This window comes from Aethalodelphis obliquidens, unplaced genomic scaffold, assembly GCF_003676395.1.
Source record: "Aethalodelphis obliquidens isolate GAN/ISIS:26980383/991018 unplaced genomic scaffold, ASM367639v1 scaffold21, whole genome shotgun sequence".
In the NCBI taxonomy this organism is placed as follows: domain Eukaryota; kingdom Metazoa; phylum Chordata; class Mammalia; order Artiodactyla; family Delphinidae; genus Aethalodelphis; species Aethalodelphis obliquidens.
In genome coordinates this window covers 2,647,728-2,658,077 of record NW_020837965.1, presented here as the reverse complement: position 1 = coordinate 2,658,077, position 10,350 = coordinate 2,647,728, and the positions used below count along the sequence as shown (strand labels likewise).

Here is a 10,350-nt window from a genome sequence, read left to right as displayed (position 1 = left end):
TGAGTTAATTTTTGGATATGATGTGAGGTATGGACTGATGTTCAGTTTTTTTCCATGTGAATATTCAATTGTTCCAGCATCGTTTGTTGAAAAGACCATATTCTCGTCACCGAATTACATTTATACCCTATTCAAAAATCAGTTGTTCTTGTGTGTGGATCTATTTATGGATTCTCTCTTCTGTTTCATTGATCTATTTTTGTATATTGATGCCAATATCACACTGTCCTGGTTACTGTAGCTTTGTGATGAGTCTTGAAATCAGATGGTGTTAATCCTCTAACTTTGCTCTTCTGGAAGACTTCCTTCCCTCTCATCAGAAAACAAAGCTAGAGTGGGTGTGGAGAGTTCTGGTTCTTGTTCTTTGCCTGGTCAGGGACTTGAGAGAATCTCTAAAAGCAGCTGTCCTCCATCCTCGGCCATCTCTGCTTAGTTCCAGTGGCTGTCCTGGAGACACCTGAAACCCTAGGTCCCAATCAGTTTGCATCAAGTGACCATGTCTTGTCCTGCTCCTTGAGAGCAGGAACCAGTGCCCAAGGAAAAGATCAAGTGACCATGTCTTGTCCTGCTCCTTGAGAGCAGGAACCAGTGCCCAAGGAAAAGATGGTCCTTGGGATGCAGCAGTCACAGGGGAGGCCATGAGTCCCCTGGCATATGACTGCCCCTGGAAGCTCTGTGTTGGATTGTGATAAACTGACCCAATCATAATATCTTTTGGGGAGTAAGGATATGAAATGTAGACAGAGCTGGGGTTTGGGAGCAATGGATGGCCACTTGTGAAAGGAAGCTGGGCCACCTGGTTCAAAATTTCCACGGGGATCTTTTGAAAATGCAGATCCGGGCAGGTGACACCTCATCCTCCGGGCTCAACCTAAGGTCAGCAAGGCTTCCTCTAGAAGTGTTGGAGCCCCTGCTTTGTACTCTTCCTTTCCAAACACCCATGGTTTGGGTAAATAGTTCATCAATGTTGTCTTACTTTCCAGATGGGGAAGGGACCCTGTCTTTCTTGTTCAACTTCTAAATTTCTGGAGCTGAGCACTTGGCACATAGAAGATATTTAGTGAATGTATGAATGAGTGAAACAATGATGTAAGGTATCTAGCATAGCAAATTATACCTGGGAGATGTTCAAGGTATGGCTGATGGAAGGAAGAAAGGAAGGAAGGAAGAGTTCAGTACTCTGTAGCTTTGGGAACTCTGAGACTGAAAATAATGATATGGCCACAGAGATGCCACCCATTGCCCTCCATAAACTCCCATCCCTAATAGCTTTGAGTCTTAAACTTGGCTGTGCACCTCAATCACTTAGGGAGACTTAAGATAAAAATTCCCAGCTCCTACTTTTGGTCTACTGATAATTAGAACACCTGAGACTGGAGTAAATTTGGAAATCTGGATTAAAAACAAACAAACACCTAGGCTATTCTTAAGCAGCCCATCCTCGAAGGGCTTTTGAGAACTTCATATTTACAGTAACCAGGGTGTACATATTCCTTGTGAATTAATAGCTGTATGTGGCTAGAGACTTCCATATAGGACAGTGTGGAATTCCAGCCCTTCTCTCTCCTACAGCTGTGCTGTACAATACAGTAGCCACTTGGTACATGTTGCTATTTACACTTAAATCTAAATTAATTAAAATTAAAGTTAAAAATTCAGTTTTTCCTTTACACTAGCCACATTAGAAATGCTCAGTAGCCACATGTGGTTAGTGGCTGCCACACTGGACAACACAGATAGGCATATTTTCATCACCACTGAAAACTCTGTTGGGTAATGTTGTCCTGGAGGGAATTACTCCTCTCTCATTCACAGTCCACAGGCTTTGGTAGAATTGGTTCTTTCCACAGCTCCACGGATGAACGTGTGACCTACAACTCACCAGTCGTGGTATTACATGTGACTCAAGTCATAATCAGAACAAGTGTCGGGACTTTTGCTTAAATGACCATCAAAAGACATTCTTTCTTCTACTGATATAAAGTTGGGCGTGGAGCAGTCTAGGCTGGAACTGTTGGCAGCCACTTTGTTCTCATGTAGAACCAGAGAATGAAGGCAGCAGAGAGGGAAGCAGAGCTTAAAAAAAACGGGTCTTATGATACTTTTTGAATCTTTAGACAGAAGTTGAACTTGAAGAGAGAGTTTTCACTTCAGTGAGCCAAAAAAACTCCCTTTTTTTTTCTACTTGCAGCAAAAGGACAGTGATTAAATACACAGAATGACCATTGCAAATCACTTCCTCTCTACCCCTCAGTTTCCCCATCTGTAAAATAAAGAGGTTGAAATAATTAGTTCAGTTTAATTCTTCAAGCATATATTGCATGTCTTGCCAGCTGCCTGTGCTTAGTGCAGAATGATAATTTAGACCCAGCCCTTCTGGCGAGAGTATTAACCTAACTGTAATACACTCTGAGGATGGCTTATTATTGATACAGACAAAGTGCTCTGGGGCCACAAAGGATGTGCTTGACTTGGCCTTGGAGAAGACTTCATTGTGGAGGTAACATGGAGCCTGGATCTTGAAAAATGAGTAGGGTTTTTCCTTGCAGAAAAAATAGAAGAGGACATTTTAGTTAAAAAATGAACATGAGCAAACTTCCAAATTAAGAAAGCTCATGTTGTGTTTGGAAAAGGGTAGTTCATTCTGCCTAGAGCTTAAAATATAAGAGGGGAACGGATGGGCTACAGACTAGGAGAGGTTGGTGGGACCGATTACCATAGCTTCGAAAGCCATTCTGGGTTTTTGAGGCTTTCTCCTGCAGGAGAACTGGAAGCAGGAGGCTATGATGATCAGCCTTGCATTTGGTGAGATCACACGTGTGAGCGAGAAGGACAGACTGCTGATGGGGAGAGATGGGAGGTGGAGGGACCAGTTGGGAAGTTATCGCAGTTGTGGAGGTGAAAAATGAGGAGACTTAACCATGCATTCAGGACTAATTTGCAAAGTGTTATGAGCTGGATATACTGAACTGGCATAGGGTAGGTGCTCAAAAAATGTTTGTGGAATAACCATTGCTGAGTCATGAGGAGCATGTTGTGGGAGAGGATGGATTGATCATCTGAAGGTTATGAGTCGGGTGATGGGTGAAAGAGGGTAAAGAAGGGAGTTGGTGGAGGTGTCAAAGCCTAAAGAACAGCCAAATTAGGACACCAGTGACTTTTACAAGAGAGATTGTAGCAGAGTGGCCGGATTGGAAACTGAATTGCAGTGCATTGAGTAGTGAAGACAGCAAATGTAATGTCTTCTTTTTTTTTTTTTTGCGGTACGCGGGCCTCTCACTGTTGTGGCTTCTCCCACTTCAGAGCACAGGCTCCGGACGCGCAGGCTCAGCGGCCATGGCTCACGGGCCCAGCCGCTCCGCGGCATGTGGGATCTTCCCGGACCAGGGCACGAACCCGTGTTCCCTGCATCGGCAGGCGGACTCTCAACCACTGCACCACCAGGGAAGCCCTGTAATGTCTTCTTAAAGGAGATTAGGAGAAAAAAGAGAGAGAAAGCAGTAGCTGGGAGTGAGAAAAATGGAACAATGGACCTGTCGGTTGTCTTCCAAGCTTCTGTTCCCCCACTTCTTGCTTTCTGAGAGAACCCCAACTTTGTTAAGGCTTCCATCCTTCCCCGATGCAACCTTTTTGACTCAAAGTCTCAGGGATGGATACTGATTAATCTAAGCCAATCACAGTAATCTCATTCCTCTCTGCCATTGATAGGCTCAAGAACATAAGCTTAAGTCCATCAGTGCAAGGCATTCCCTTGACCACTGTTATTTATTGTCCAGGGATGGGCACTTGACTTTGTGGTCCAATCAGACTGATCAAGGAATGGCCATGCCTGCTACCAGCAACCATATAACCACCTTAAGAGAAGCCAGTCTGAGGACAGAGAGCTGAACTCTGATCTTAGTGATACCTGGAGACTGTCCTACATGCAGACCTCTCATTAATGTGAGATAATACATTTTATGATTGTTTCAACCATTTTAGTTGAGTTTTCTATAATGGTGCTGAAAGCATCAATGATGGATATCACCGGATTTTATTTTATTTTAGGGTTGGCAGAAACTCAACATAAAGGGAGAAATTTCAGAGAAAAGAAAGAAGTTAAAGACCGAAAACAGAGAAAGGAGAATTGATGGGAGAAGTGGGAATCGTTGTGCTCAGGACTGTTGGCGGAAGAGCTGGTTGGAAAGAAATAAGCAAACTTCTGCCTTATGTTACAGAAGGGAAAGAAGTATGAGATGATGAGCAAATTTGGAGGTGCAGGTGAGTTGACAGAAGGATCTGTAAGGACCCTTAGAACTTTACTGTCTGCAACTGCTTCCCCTCTAGTCAAGGAGGTGAGTGGCATCATTTGACAAAATCAAGCACACCTGGTGGTGTGTGCAGAGAAGAGAGGAATCACCTCCCCTTGGAGTAATCAGAGAGGCGTCTCCATAGGCGAGGAGGACTCTGAGTCAGTGCATATGGAGTTGGTGTAGAGGCCAGAGGGGTAGAGTGTCGGTGCTGTACTTTCATTTCTATTATCTCAGTTAAATGCCACATCCCTGAGAAACGTACTGAAGGGACCAGGAGAGACCAGTTTGGCTGCAGCAGGGAGCTCAAGATGGAGAAAGTCAGGTTGGGATCAGATCCTAGAGGGCCTTGTGTGCCAGGCTGGGATTATTAGCTTTAATGGGCTTTGATCAGTGTTTTTCACACTTGAGTGAATAAAAAACTTCTTGCTACTACCTAGTTTTGACTTAAAACTTATTAATATAATAGTACCTAAATATATACAGACATAAAACTAAGTGTACACTCCTTACGCGTATGTCTTTTATATGAATCGTGAAAGTAAGCCCAATTTACAAATGAACTACAAAAAGGCGTAAAACCAATAAAATTCCACATTAAGTTAGTGAACTAGATAATGATGTTTGCTGAAACTAAATTGCCGCTCACAAGGCAAATATGAAATTGACTGTTACTGAGAGTGATGTGCTGATAAATTGGCTTCCACAAGAAAAGAAAGCCTGTTTCATGGTGTTTGCTGATTTCCATGGTGTAAATATTCTTACTCTGGATGCCATCATAATCATTGTGTTTAACAACTGGCTCACAAAATACCTGAAAATTTAACAATTGGCTCTCGTGAGCCACAACAGGCTGGTTCCAGCACACCGTTGCTCTCTAGGTTCTTTTGAACTCACGTGCCTACTTTTCTTTTTGTGCTGTAATAACTCAGTCGCTCCATCCCTTTCCTATTCTAATTCCTACGAACGCCGTGTTTGTTCAGGCCCAGTGAATTAACACAAGTTGATCTTTACTTAGATGAATGTATCATTTACATATTAAATTAGTCATTATTCTTTTTCTTCAACCCAAGACAAAATGCAAGTATTCCTCACAGTCCAAATCTATTCAGTTTCAAAATCCACATAGTGAGATTTTATATAGTAAGTGATGCTGAATTATCCAAAGCTCTTTGGTTTCTGAGTTTTGGATAAGAAATACCAAGGGTTCAGATAGCAAAGGATATTAACCCCATTCTTAAAATTTTGGATTTTATTCAATTCCTGAGTTCAAATGGCAAGTATTTGGGTAGCAAAGGATACCTGTACTATTTGGTACCAAAAAATTGTTGATTAATATAAACGTGAGAACTAAACTATCATGACAGTATTCACTTATATAAGGTGGACGACCCAGGATATGCTTACATTAATTCTTAGATAATCATGGAAGTTAAAGCACAAATTTAAGAATTTGTGTTCGATGGGAATGCTTGTAGCTGCAGGTAATCGAGAACCAAAAGTGGCGTAAACCATGGATATTTATGGCTTACTTATTAAGAAGTCCTAATGCAGACAGACTTCAGATTGGTCTGCAATCTCAAAATGACACCAAACATCCAGGTTCTTCTACCTTTACCATCCAAGAATGTTGGCTTTTTAGCCTGATGTGTGTTGCATCAAGGTCATGAAATAGATGCTGTGGTCATTCACGTCCAAGATAATCAGGAAGAGGCAGCTCCAGACCCATCTATCTCTGATGAAGAAAGTTAGTTTCTCTAAGATCCCTCTAGCAGTTCACCCATCTCAACAGCCAAAACTTGATCACATGGCCACCTCTAGCTGCCAGAGAAACTGGGAAACATAGTGCCTGGCTTTCCAGACTCTGTAGTGGAAGGCAGCAAGGGGATCATAGGGGAGGCATGGGAATGACTTTGGCATGCCAGTGAAGACAATCTCAGTGAAATTTGTAGGACCTTTATTTGTATGTCTGTGGAATACTCAGCACCCGGGGACCCAAGCTTGGGGACTTGTACCACACGACTACTCACAGTTCCAGTCACTGGTGTTTTGGGAGCATTTGTACAGGACATAGAGTAGATGCTCTGGGGGAGGGGATGACCAGGGAAGGGGACACACACACACGCACACACAGCCTCTGCCTTTGAAGGACTTAGCGGGGGGGTTACTAACACATCACTGTGTGGGGCTAAAGGTTTTAGGGGTGTCTGGATTCTTCATGGAAAACTTCCTTGTCTGTGTGTAGTTTTCTGTCTTTGAATCATGAGGATTGACCACTGAAGACAGCACAGAAGGGGTTCCAGGGGCTCAATTTCACTGGAATAAGAAATTCCGATGATGAGCCCAAATCATCTGTCAGAGGTCAAATGTCCCACGTTGGAGAGCCAGCTGGAGGCCACAGAGCCGCAGGCCTGTGGTAGACTCTCCTGAGGCATGGGGTTGGCCGGGAGATAAAGGAGCTCTGGGGGCGCTCTGGGTACCCTGGTCCCTTGCACTTAGGGGCAATGGAAGTCCCATTGGCCTGGGGGTTAGGAGACTCTTGTTCTAGAAGAAGTCCCAGGTGAGTCCTTTCCCCTTATTGGATCTGAGTGACCTTGCACAGGGGCTGACACACAATTGGTGCTCAGTAATGCTGGCACAAGCTCACTGATCTGTAAACTCACACCTGTAATGCTCATCTCCTAGATTTTTGGTAGAATGCTATATATGGAAATAAGTTTAGAATTTAAAAGCACTATAGAATCTCAAGGTATTTTCACAGTTATAACAGGGGAAGAAGGAAGAAAGAACTTGTCCTGGGCGGTGGAGGGGGGGGGGCGGGTCTTCTGTGGGCCTGGCACCAGGCCAGACATTGTCACATAGCCTCTCTCTGAATTCTTACGGCAGTAATCCCAGCTCAGGAATATTATTCCTATCCTTGTAGCTGGGTTCACTGGGCCTCAGAGAGGTAAAATAACTCTCCCCAAGTCTCATACCCTATGAGAGGCAGAGCTGGGGTTTTGGAAATTCTGACTAAGAGCCTGGCCTCAGGAGAGAGAGGATAGAGATTTCAGGGAGAGTTAACACCAAGAAGGGACACCAAGAACTCAGAAGCTGGGGGAGGCTAAGAAGGAGCTGGATAGGCCCCAGAAAAGTGTGGGGACTGGTTATAATTAACTGAGATGGATGCAAACACTGAACATGTTCCCCCAAAGCAATTTCTCCAGGCCTCCTCCCCTGTCCTCCACCTTCCCCTCCCCGCAGCCCGAGGCTGGACTGGGCTGGACAGGACCAACAGTCAGCTTGCTGCCCACCTCACCTCTGGACTCCCCGCTCCCCGCCGGCCCTTCTGATGTCTCCTGTTGCTTTTACTTCTCCTGCAAGTTCTGTCATTTAAACCCCCCTAATTTAATAGGTTTGTCTCATTATTTTGATTAATCATATTAACTCATGTTAATTAAGAAAGAGATTTAAGCAATGACAGAGGTTAATGGAATCAGCCCGTGTTCTTCTTTGCCTTTTGTTGGGGCCACTGACAGGCATGGGGGGAACAAGAGGGGAAAATGGGAAACAGCACATCAGCAGGACCAAGCCCAGGACGAGCCAGCAAGTCTGCAAACTGGGAGGGGAGAGAAAGGTATCGAGGAGACGATCAGTTACCAATTGGAGTTTCCTGTTAATTGAATGTCTGATTTTATTAATGATTTTATTAATGTCTGAATTTATAAAAGTCCTTAAGAAAAGAAAAGAATTTAGTCAGTTCAGCAGTTAACTGTGAAAATTAATGCCGAGGATATAAGTTAACATGGCCATTTTATTTGTCTCCCTTTTTTTCCCTAGTTGTGGGGATGAAATTGGGCGCATCACCTCAGAGGTCTTTTCCATCTCTGGGTTCTTTATGTGGTGCTGAAGAAGCAGGCGGCTGGGCCCACAGCCTCAACCTGACTCTATTAGAAACAATAAACACACCTACTGTGTTCCAGGCTCTGTGCTGAACAGCTTAAATGCAGCTTTTCATTGAATTCTGTAACAACACGCCAAGGTCCCCTTTTCCAGTGGAAGAAGCTGAGTCAGAGATGCTGTGTCACTCGTCCAAGGTTTCAGAGTCTGAGAGCCTCGGATCTGGGTGAACGCTTTGGGGTCAGGGGCTGCTTCTGTCTCATCATGATGACTTCAGGTCTTGGGAGGAGCTGTGACATCCTGGCACTGGTCCTGTTGGAAAGGACCTTATCTGGAGAACTTGGAAGGAGGTCGAGGCAGGTGCAGGTGCAGGGCTTTGCCTCAGCTGACAAGCACTTTTCTCCCTGTCTTCCAAGTTGTCCCGGGGCCAAGAAGGGTTGGTGTTACGGATTGAAGTGTGCCCCACAGAAACATATGTTGAAGTCCCCAACCCCCAGAACCTCTAAATGAGACTTCATTTGGAGATGAGGTCTTTGCAGATGTTATCAAGGTGAGGTCATACTGCATTAGGATGAGCCCTAATCCAATGTGGCTGGTGCCTTTATGATAAGAGAAGAAGGGTCACAGACACGGACACACAGAGACGATGACTATGTGAGGAGGAGGCAGAAACTGGAGTGATGCTGCCTCCGGCCAAGGAATGTCTGGGGCTACAAGAAGCTGGAAGGGACAAGGAAGGAGGCTTCCCTGGAAGTGTCAGAGGGAGCATGGCCCTGATGACACTTTGCTTTTGGACTTCTAGACTGTAGAACTGTTAGAGAATAAATTTGTTATGTTTTGAGCCAGTCCATGTGTGGTCGTTTGTTCTGGAAGTTCTAGGAAACTAATGTACTTGCAAAAGCTTGACTGAACGTGAATCTCTTTGACTTGTTGGCTGAAGCTTCTTCAGCTTAAGGTTTTGATCCCAGTTAAAATGCAGAAAATGCTCTTCAGGCCACCATCTCTCCTCTGCAGATAATCGCAAAGAGGGGTGATGGGTGGTACTTCTTGGGGTCACACAGCGCACATGCAACTGATGCTCAGTGTAACCTTGGTCCAAGCTTACCTGGCACAACCCTCATCGTGACTGCTGGAACACCTGGTTCCCAAACATGAACCCAAAATTTCAGGGTGCCTAGCTTGTGTGCTTTTCTCTCAGAGCCTTGGGATGTAAATGAACTCTTTATGGCTTGTAAACTAATTATTACTAGGGTGTAATAATTCCCCCTGCTGCATGATGACAGACATCACCAAGAGGTCACAACACACTTTTCTGCTAAGCCTGTGAGTGAGTGGCCTCAGAATTTAGCAGTCCGACTGATCAGAGTTGGGAATATTCATTTATCCATTCAATAAGTGTTTAGTGCCTATTAGGGCCAAGATTGGTGCCAGGTGCTGGATATATTTTGGTGAACAACACAGACAGTCCTGCGGTCTGGAATAAACTTTTGTGTCATCCCTGACCAAGTGAGAAGCCCACTCACTTGGAATCAGGAATCCCACTGCTTAGACCATGCACATGACTGGTGTCAGTTTCCTTATGTGTAAAACGAGAAGGTTAAGCTAGATTACTTCTGTGGCTCTTTCCATCTCTAAATTCGAAACTCTACATCTGAAAAGCGGACTGAAGACCTACTGTGTCAACTAACACCCAAATCTCCAGTGGTTAGAACCCCAAGCAGATAGGGGTTCTTTGGGCAGGGGAGACATTTGAGAATAGCAGAGACCTTTGGCAAAGACCACCGATCACACCCAGACAAGACAGTGCCTTTACCACCTGGAGACAACCCCCTCCCCACCCCCGCCCCTGCAAGTCAGCAGGCAGCCTCCCTTGTCTGAGCTCAGAGACAAAGGATAGGCAAGAGGGAATTCCATGTATGACTTGAAATTGGGCACAAATTAGTTCTTGGCTTCAACAAAATCAACTGAGCAAGCAGAACTGGAAAAACTGTGACTTAGCTGCAGCAAATATGAAAAAAAGATTAAGGTGGTTGTCAGCTCAGTATGAAGCCATTGGGATCTTAACCTGCACTGATAGAAATAACATCCAGGATAAAGGAAACAAGGGTCATTTGATCTACTGTGCCATTCTGACTGTTCCTGGGATGCTATATTCACTTCTGAATCCCGTATTTTAAAAGAG

General features: G+C 44.5%; 1 long non-coding RNA gene across 1 annotated transcript; it reads left to right on the top strand.

Annotated features, from left to right (window-relative positions):
- Positions 1-4,071: 4,071 nt before the first annotated feature.
- Positions 4,072-8,154, top strand: LOC113627757 (uncharacterized). The gene is made up of 2 exons (XR_003435720.1): positions 4,072-4,260; positions 8,109-8,154. It is a non-coding gene; the product is annotated as an uncharacterized LOC113627757 (long non-coding RNA).
- Positions 8,155-10,350: the final 2,196 nt, after the last annotated feature.